Raw genomic sequence first — 10,053 nt, 5'->3', positions numbered from 1 at the left:
TGTTCTGTGATTGTAAATCTGTTTTGACAGGTGAGTCAGGATCTCTGAAACTAATTTATTGGTGTTGTAGAGTTGAACAAATATGTAAACATATTGTAGTTGAGAAGCAGGTTTCTCATTGTAGTTAAAAGAAAAAGAAGGAAATGGAGAAGGCTAGAATAAACTTTGAGTTGCTGGACTGGAATTGAATTATGAGTATGTACTCATGTTCTCACTTATGTGTGTGTGTGTGCATATGCATACACAAACAGATACAGAAATAAATGCACATATGTGTGTATGAGTTAGCATACGTACATGTATTTCCTAACTCTGTTCAGTGAGAGGGGCTAGAATCAGTGACAGGTTAGTAGCCATGAACACACCACCTAGCTGTTGGATCTTGGTTTCGAAATGCCATTCTTCAGTAAAGGGAACCAGGGGTCCTTGGAGAAATGGTTGATTCCAGGGCTAGAACATCTTGGGTGTCAGAAAGTAAGGAACTGCTTAAAAGAAAAAGAGATGGGGCATGTCAGAAGGTATCTCAGAGAGCACTCAATGGCCAGTAAGAACTTAAGCTACGCAGTAAATAATGATAGTATTGGATTATGACCCAAAGAATAAAATACGTATTCTTAGGTCCCTCCTGAGATTAATGAATGAATAGATGAATGAGTAAATGGAAAAATGGTCACTTTTCCTTGCAGAAAAATTCCACTTAATATATTAGAACACCACACTAGTATTTAACCACAGGCAAGATCCATCAGTGTATAAATAGGATATCTGCATAGTCTTAAAGTATCTCCCACAAATATTTAATATTTATAACGGGAGCAACAGTAAGTTTAGAGTAGAGAGTCCTAGTAGGTATCACCTTAGCCAAGAAGTGAAGGTTAACGTGACCAGTAATACATACTGACATAATGTGCCCCTGATATGGTGCACCAAGAAGAGCACAGCCGATGACACCTTCCCAATAATGCACAACCTCAATCCAGTCATAAGCATGTATCAGAAAACCCCAAATTGAGAAACATTCCACAGAATAACTGATCAGTACTCTGTCATGTCAAGGTCGTGAGAGACAAGAAAACCTGAGGAATACATTGGAAGAGCCTAAGGAGCCATGATGACTAAGTGCAGTGTGGAATCCTGAAGGAGATCCTAGGACAGAAAAAGGACATCACTGGAAAAACCTGGAGAAATCCAGGTAAGTTCTGTACTTTAGTTAGTAACATTGAGCTGAGGTTAATTTCTTAGTGTTGCCAAATGGTCTACGGTTATGTAAGATGCTAACCTAAGGGGAAGCTGGGGGAAGAGTATACAGGAACTCTCTATACTAATTTTGCAACTTTTCTGTAAGATTAAAATAATCTTATAAAACTGGCATTAAAAAATTAAAACAAAAAAGGAATAGGATAACGTAAAATGCTATTTTGATATAAAATTTTCAATGAAATTAACATTATTGTAAGATAATGTTAATGACCAAATTTAACTCAAGAAGCTTAGGAAAAGTTGAATAGAAAATAACCATGAAAGAAATGGAAGTTATAGGAAAACAACTGCAATAACCTATCACTATAACCTCCACCATCAGTGGACATAGCAAATTTTGATATATAAATTTTTATATCATTAAAAAACATAATTCTTACTTAATTGTTCTAAAATATAGATAAGATTAACAAGTTTCTAAATTCATTCTGTGAGGTTCACAAAACAAAATATGTAGACCTGCAAAGATATTTCATTAGGAAAAATTTTCACTTAACGTCTAACTGGTCAACAGTGTGTTAGAAGAATAATATATCATGTTGAAAGGGGATTGCAAGCACGGTTCAGTATTAGGAGATACTGAACCCTACTTCTACTACTGACCTTCTACCCCTGCTGATGGCCTCAAAATTTTTACTGAGAAGTTCAAGGAAATCAGAAAAGAACTGTCTCACCTTAACAACCACCAAGGTGACTAACCCACAGGCAATTCTAGCCCTATTTTCTGGCTTCTCTCCCATTATAGTTGAAGCCTTCTTCCTCCTTTTACTTCTACTCTGAATTTCAACCCACATTGGCTAGTCAAGGATTTTGCTAGCTTACTCCTATACCAATTCCACTCTTGCTCCAAAAGTCTATTCTCCACCCCCATTCATTTTAAGATCACATTATTCTTCCATTCCAAAATTTCCAATGTATTACCACCATTTTATTCCATCAGAACAAAATCCAAATTTATTACTATGGCCAACACCCTACATGATTGGCTGTCTCTGAACTTGCTGACTTCTCTACTTAATTCTATACTCCATTCTAGACCCACTGATCTTCCTGGTATTCCTCCAACATACCAAGCTTGTTCCTACCTTTATCAATCATGCTTCCTCACTTTATTCAAATCAGCTCAAATTTCACCACTTTGAAGCCTTCTCTGAATACTCAAAAACCGCCCATCTCGTTAACCTGCTTTTTACGAAAATTTTTCTTCTGGTAGATTTTTTTAAAAGACCTAATACTTTTTAGAGCAGTTCTAGGTTTATAACAAAATTGAGAGGAGGGTACAGAGATTTCCCATGTACTCAAGTCCCCACATGTGCATAGCCTTTCCCATTATCAGTATCACTCACAAGAGTGGTATATTTATTACAGTTGATGAACCACATTGACATATCATAGTCATCTGAAGTCCATACTTCACCTTCAGGTTCACTCTTGGTGTTGTATATTCTGTGGGTTTGAACAAATGGATAATGACATGCATTCATCATTATAACCTCATACAGAGCATTTTCACTGTCCTAAAACTCCTTGTGCTCTACCTGTTCATCTCCCTGCCTACCCCCACAGCCGTGGAAGCCACTGATCTTTTTATTGTCTCCATAATTTTGCCTTTTCTAGAATGTCATAAAGTTGGAAGCACACAGTATGTAGCCTTTTCAAATTGACTTCTTTCATTTAGTAATATGCGTTGAAGTTTCCTCAGAGTCTTTTTGTGTCTTAAAAGCTAATTTCTTTTTAGCACTGAGTAATATTTCATTGTCTGGATGTACCACAGTTTATTTATCCACTCACCTGCTAAAAGACATCTTAGTTGCTTCCAAGTTTGGGCGGTTACGAATATAGCAGCTATAAATATCCATGTGCAGGTTTTTGTGTGGACACAAGCTTTCAACTCCTTTGGGTGAAGTACCAAGGAGTGTGATTCCTGGATCATAATGGCAAGAGTGTTTCGTTTTATAAGGAACTGCCAAACTGTCATCCAAAGTGGCTGTACCATTTCAAATTCCCATCAGCAATGAATGAGAGTTCCTGTTAATCCACATCCTCACTAGCATTTGGTTTGTCAGTGTGCTGGGTTTTGACGATTCTAATAGGTATGTAGTAATATCTCATTGCTGTTTTAAATTGCATTTTCCTGGTGATGTGCGATGTGGAGGATCTTTTCATATGCTTGTTGCCCTCGGTATGTTTTCTTTGGTGAGTTACACGCTAAGGTCTTTGGCCCATTTTCTAATCAAGTTGTTTGTTTTCTTATTGTTGAGTTTTAAGAATTGTTTGTTATATTTTCGATAACAGTCCTTTATCAGATGTGTCTTTTGCAAATATTTCTCCCAGTCTGTGACTCCTCTTCCAACTCTCTTAACTGTCTCTTTTACAGAGTAAAAGTTTTTAATTTTAAAGAATCTGGCTTATTAACTATTTCTTTCATGTATTGTATTTTTGGTGTGATATCTAAAAAGGCATGCTTTTTTAAGAAAAATTCATAGTCTTCACTGTCAGATAGCCAGCACTCAAGATCCCTGCTGCTTGGTAGTCACAGTCTTGTGTAACCCCTACCGGATTATACCAGGATTGGCCTGTGTGACTGATGGCAGACATGGTGGTATGTCACTTGTAAGACTGAGTTACAAAGGACGTTGTGGCTTCGTCTTGGTCACTCTCTCTTGTTCTTCAATCTCAGTCTCTCTCTCCCTCTCTCTCTCTTTCTCATCACTTGCTTTGGGAGAAGCCAGGTGCCTTAGCCCTATGAAGAGGACCCATCCTTCACAGGTGAGTCTCTTGGAGCCTCCCGTTTGGTTTCACAGAGGGGAAAGCACCAAGAGGGGAGGAGAAGAAAAAGTCTTCTACCTCCAGTCCTTCACTTCCCACTTGGCTTCTGATAACAACTTCACTCTCCCCAAATTGTTTCTAACCTGGATGGAGGTGGGCTGAATGACAGGGATGGGTCTGCTTCCTCCTAGAAAGCCCTGCAGTGAGGTGTCCAGCTCCAGGTGCTCAAGAGTCTTTGGTAGTGACTAGTTTTAAAATGAGAAAGATTTTGTTTATAGGTGGATCATATAATCACCAAGGTCAACTCTACTCGGTGGAGTTAAATTACACTAACATATCCTTCCTTGAAAAACTTTTTGTTTTCCTGTAGTTAATAATCATCTTTTTCTTCATTTGCTTGGTTTCCTTTCACATCTAAGTCTTCCTGCAACCTCCAACAGACCTGTTAAATCTCTCTCAACACAATCTTTTTCACCCTCAAACTTGTCAGATAATTCGCTTTTGTCCTGGAAATTCCCTTTTCTCCTTCTTAAGTAGAATGATGTACATCCTGGGTTAAAGCAAGCCTTTCTTGGTTTTCTTTGTTTGAAGTACATCCTACCATATCTTCTTACGAATGAGTGCATGAGAGGCAAAATATTTAGAGATTTTTATGTCTGAGAATGACTTTAGTCTAGGCTTATGCTCAATTCATAATCTGACTGGATATAAGATTCTAGGTTAAAATTATTTTTACTCAGAATTTTTACAACACAATTCCTGACTTCCACTGTTGTTCCACTATCATTCTGATTCTCAATTCTTTGCATATGACTGCTTTTCTCACTAGAACTTCAGAATCATCTTTTTATCCCTAACATTTAATTAGATATATGTTGATGTGGATCTTTTTTCCATTTCTTGTACTGGGCACTCAGTATTCCCAGAGGGTCTTCTGTTCTGGTGCCTGCACTTTAAAAGAGGCCCCACACAAACACCAAAACAAAGGCATTGTTTTTTTCTTTCACTTTCATTAGAAAATATTTTTAAAGTTCAGCAAGTAAATTAAAAAAACAGGAATTGTGGGAGAGGGGCACAGTTGAACATGGGGTCCCCAAGGCCTGAGTATGCAGGATTGAGAATGTGTAAAGGTTCAGAATAAGTTCACAGCTTCTGCCCTAGGGCATCAGACATAAAAAAAAAAAAGGCTACTTTTGCTTAAATTTAGTCACCTCAAATCAATCAAAAGCATGAAGGCAGACAGGTTCTCCCACCCCCCCCCACCCCACCCCCACCCACTGTAACTGCACTCCCAGTCACTCCTATGCTCAGTGGTATAGTTTGCGGAGGTGCTTAAAAATTCCTGGAAATCCTAAATCAGAACTGAGGCAAGAGGGAGGAAAACTTGCCCAGCAGGTTCCCACAGGAGCTTGACCAGGTCAGTCCTGGGCCCAACCAGCTTCCAACCTGCTGTTCCAGCAGACAGCCTGCCCCCTCCCTCCTCCCAGCTTGCAGGGACAGTGTCCATCCAGGGGAACTCATGGCTCCCTTGGTCTCTAGGCTTGGTCTAAAAGGCAGTCTCCAAGGAACAGGCTTCGGGAGCCAGACAACATGGGAAACATGACCTGAACCTAGGGTCTATCTTGGTTTGTAACTTGTGAATGTTTAGAGATATGTATGCAGGCCTTCATTTGTATTCCTGCACTGGGCCCTGCAATGTTAAGTGTGAGCCTTTGGATAATAACTGGACACTTTCAACATGGAGGATCATCCTTAAATTCTGGAAAATGTGTTGTAGTGTTTCATTGATAATTTCTTTCCCACTGTATTCTATTTTCTTTGAAATTTGTGTTAGTTGAATTTTTTCTCACCTATTGACCATCTCTTTGCATTTTTGCTCTATTTTATGGAGGAGTTCTTAACTTCATCTTCTATTGAACTTATCATCAACCAAATTTACAAGGACCAATATTTCTTTTTATCTTCTGCTTGATTCTTTATTTAATAGCATCCCGTTCTTGTTTGAAAGATGCAATATGTACTCTTGTTCCCTCAGAATATATTAATTACAGTTTCTTAAAGGTTTCTTCTACTCCTCATATTGTGTTTCCTCTGAATTCTCCTTTTACTGTTTCTTTACTTGAGTCTTATTTGATAGAGATTTTCCTCAAATGTCTGGTGATTCTTTGCTTTCTGTTCATACATCAGCGTTAGACACCAAGACAATCAGAAAACTCTATGTGCATTGAAAGAATTTTTGTAGAATCATGTACCTCACAGTAGGATGATTGAGTGGCATGATAGCTATTTTGTTGAAACTTATCTCCAGGTGCTGTCTCTGAGACAGCTCTGAGTCTTCAGAAGAATCTTCCCATCTCCTGCTTGGCAAGCATAATCCTCACTGCTGGCGCTTTGGAGCTGGCCAGGGTAAGAGGTTGGACATCTCTCCATTTATTTTATAGGCTTTCACTTGATTGTCCTGTTTTTTGAATAGCATCTCACTCGTATCTTCTTCCATAACAGTTGTCCCCAACTGTCCAGTGCCTCTCTGGTTCAGTTTTTCTAGACAGTAAACCTACTCTCTCCTGCTGCAACAAGGGAGGATATGAACCTGTTTCCAGTCACCTGTCTCCCCACCATCATCACTCCTCCTCCAGTCTAATCTTCGCATGCCTTGTGTCTACAGTCCTTGAGCCTTGCCAGGGTTCTGTAAGACCATTGGCTTACTTCTATTTGGTACCACTATCCCTGCCCCCAGACGTGCACAGCTACTGGAGTAAGTTTTTCTCCTTTCTGTTATGTCATTAACCATTCTGCTGGTTTTCAGTCCTTATATACTGTGGCTGTTAATTGTCCTGTAAGTTTTATCAGAGATGATGTTTGCATTTCTGTTTCTTTTCTTGTTGTTCTTGTTTGGACTTTGAGAAGAAAGGGATAGGAAATGTTTTTTTTTACTATTAACACATAAGTCGCTCTCAGTTATATTAAGGAAAAAATTGACCGGTAGGCGAAAAAATCAAAACAAAGGCTGACAAAGGCTTGTAAACCAAGGCTTCTGTTCCCAACCTTCCACTCAAACAGCTCACACGAGGGTAACCAGTGACTTCCAGCTTGCTGAAACATGTCAGTGGATATGTTTCAATCTTCATCTTAACTTGCTTCTCAGAAGCAATGGACATTATTTACAATTCTGTCCTACTTAAAACACTCTCTTCCTTTGGCTGCATGATACTGTGTGTACCTGTTTCATAGTCTAACTCTCTGGTTGCTCTACTCCTTACTTCTTTCATTTATCAAATATTTATTGAGTCCCTCTTCTACACCAGTTATTTTACTAGGAGTTTAGGATGAATATAAAAATCATGATTCTCACCATCTAGGAGTTAAAGCCTTGCATGTCCTTTGCAGATGCATATGCTTCCATTTAGCCATGAAGTTATAAAATTCCTCTAACTTTGTTTTAGATTCTTTTCTCACTATATACTATCTCCTTAGAAAAGTTCATACTAAAAAAAAAAAAAAAAAAAAAAGGTAACTATGTGAGGCAGCAGATGTGTTAACTTGATTGTGGTAATCATTTCACAATGTATGTGTATATCAAATCATCACACCGTACATTTTAATTCTATACAATTTTTTTTAATATAGAACACTTCACAAATTTATGTGTCATCCTTGTGCAGGGGCCGTGCTAATCTTCTCTGTATCATTCCAATTTTAGTATATGTGCTGCCAAAGTGAGCACTATATACAATTTTATTCATCAATTACACCTCAATAAAACTGGAAAAAATAAAAATAAAAACTCATCCTTGCCCGCGGCTTCAATTATTATCTATGTGCCATGATACAAAGTTGTGTGTCTTGCCAAGACCTCTACTGAGCTTCACACCTTTACCTATATGACATCTTCATTTAAATATTTTAAAGGCACCACTCAGTACAGTATTTCCAAAACAAAATTAATCTGATAATCCTAACTCTAGAGACCACCATCCAACCACTCATGCAATACAAAATCTATAGCTTTAGCTCTGTGTCATTCCATACAAGATCCACCACCAATTTTTGTCCCCTTTTCTAAATACTTCTCAACTTGTCTCTATCTCTGTCGCCACCTCCATTCACCTATGCTCTACAGTATCCTCCCTACTTGGTGACCTGTAACCATTTTCGCTTTTCCTCCAAATTCTTTTCCAAGCTGTAGTCTGCAGCCAGGGTTAGCTTTTCAAACCATATATGTGGTATATGTGATATATATCACATATATGTGATAATGCAATGTGTGTCCCCAACAAAAACCTATTCTGTCCAGCCAGAGGACTAGGAAACAGACAGCCTAGCATGGCAGAAAACATTTAGACAATAATCCCTCTTCTACAGTCAAACACCACAGAAAAAGCTATGGCCCCGAGGGGGGAGCCTAGACTTCCACACATGCCCGGCTGTAACAAGGTGCCCAAACCTGTGCCGGAGTAAAGTCAGAGAAGACCGAGGAGGAACTGGAACTTCCATCCCCACTTAGCAGTTTAAGACCCTCATTTTCCCCCCACTCCACAGAGTTAGTGGCAACCAGATGGGGAGCCTGGACGTCCTCCCTCATCCAACAGTAACGAAGCACCCCCTCCTTTCCATACTGGGGTGGTGTCAGTGGAGACTACACGGAAAGCAGTAACAAGCCACCCCTACTCCTCCCAGACCGGGTGATATCAGCGGAGGCCTTGTGGGGAGCCAGAGTTCCATCCTTCACCAGGCGATTATGGGGAAGCCCTCCCCTGCTTGGGAGTCAACACAAGTTGAGGGGGAGATCTTTACTTCTGCCCCTACCTGGCAGTAATTCAGTACCTCCACCTTTTACCTGCTGGAGTAGTATCACAGAAATCCAGCTAAGACAGAAGATTTAAATAAGATCCAGAGCCTCTAATACCTAAAATATCCTGTTTCAATTGAAACTCATTCATCATACTAAGAATCAGGAAAATCTCAACCCGAATGAAAAAGACAATCAGTAGATGCCAGACAAAAAGGCCAGAGATATTAGAATTATCTGACAAAGAGTTTCAAGCAGTTGTCATAAAAATGCTTCAATGAGCAATTACAGACATGCTTAAAACAACTGAAAAAAAACAAATAAAAAGTCTCAGCAAAGAATCAAAATGTATAGCAGAACCAAAAGGAAATTTCAGAACTGAAAATTATAATAACCAAAATTTTAAAACTTAATGGAAGGGCTCAACAGCAGAGGAAAACAATCTGTGAACTTGAAGACAGAACAATAGAACTGACTCAATCTGAACAACAGAGAGAAAAGAGACAGAACAACAAACAAACAAAACAAAAAACCTAACAGATTCTTAGGGTCCTGCAGGAGTATAACAGAAGGCCTAATATTCACGTCATCTGAATCCCAGAAAAAGAAGACATATAGGGCAGACCTGAGAAAAAACTCAAAGAAATAATAGCTGAAAACTTCCCAAATTTGGCAGAAGATATAAGCCTAAAGATTCAAAAAGGCAAGCAAATTCCAACCAAGATAAACCCAAAGAAGTCCACACCAAGATACATCATAGTCAAATATTTGAAAATAAAGACAGAAAAAAATCCTGGAAGCAGCAAGAGAAACAACTTATCTATAGGGGAAAAACAATACAAATAACAGAAAATGTGAAGCCAGAAAGAAGTGGCACAATACTTTTTAAGTACTGAAAGAAAAGAACTGTCAATACTGATTTCATATAGTAAATTTATCTCTCAGGAATGAAAGGGAAATAAAGACATTGGATGAAGGAAAACAAGAGAGTTTGTCACCAGCAGATCTACCTGAAAAGAATGGCTAAAGGAAGTTCTCTAAACAGAACGAAAATGATGAAAGAAGGAACTTTGGAACATCAAGAAGAAGAAAACAATGGAAAGGGGGAAATATGGGCTGATAAAATACATCTTTCTTTTTCTTTTGAACTTTTTAAATATGTTTGACAGTTAAAGCAAAAATTATCTAATAGTCTCTGATATGGCTCTAAATGTGTGTAGAGAAGTATTTAAAAC

The 10,053-nt window shown here is 38.6% G+C and overlaps 1 non-coding gene across 1 annotated transcript; it reads right to left on the bottom strand.

Moving 5' to 3' along the window:
* Positions 1-7,646: 7,646 nt before the first annotated feature.
* LOC114235763 (U6 spliceosomal RNA) lies at positions 7,647-7,753 on the bottom strand. The gene has a single exon (XR_003621863.1). It is a non-coding gene; the product is annotated as a U6 spliceosomal RNA (small nuclear RNA).
* Positions 7,754-10,053: the final 2,300 nt, after the last annotated feature.

Source organism: Balaenoptera acutorostrata, chromosome 11, assembly GCF_949987535.1.
Source record: "Balaenoptera acutorostrata chromosome 11, mBalAcu1.1, whole genome shotgun sequence".
Classification (NCBI taxonomy): Eukaryota; Metazoa; Chordata; class Mammalia; order Artiodactyla; family Balaenopteridae; genus Balaenoptera; species Balaenoptera acutorostrata.
This window is presented reverse-complemented; position numbering and strand designations above follow the sequence as displayed.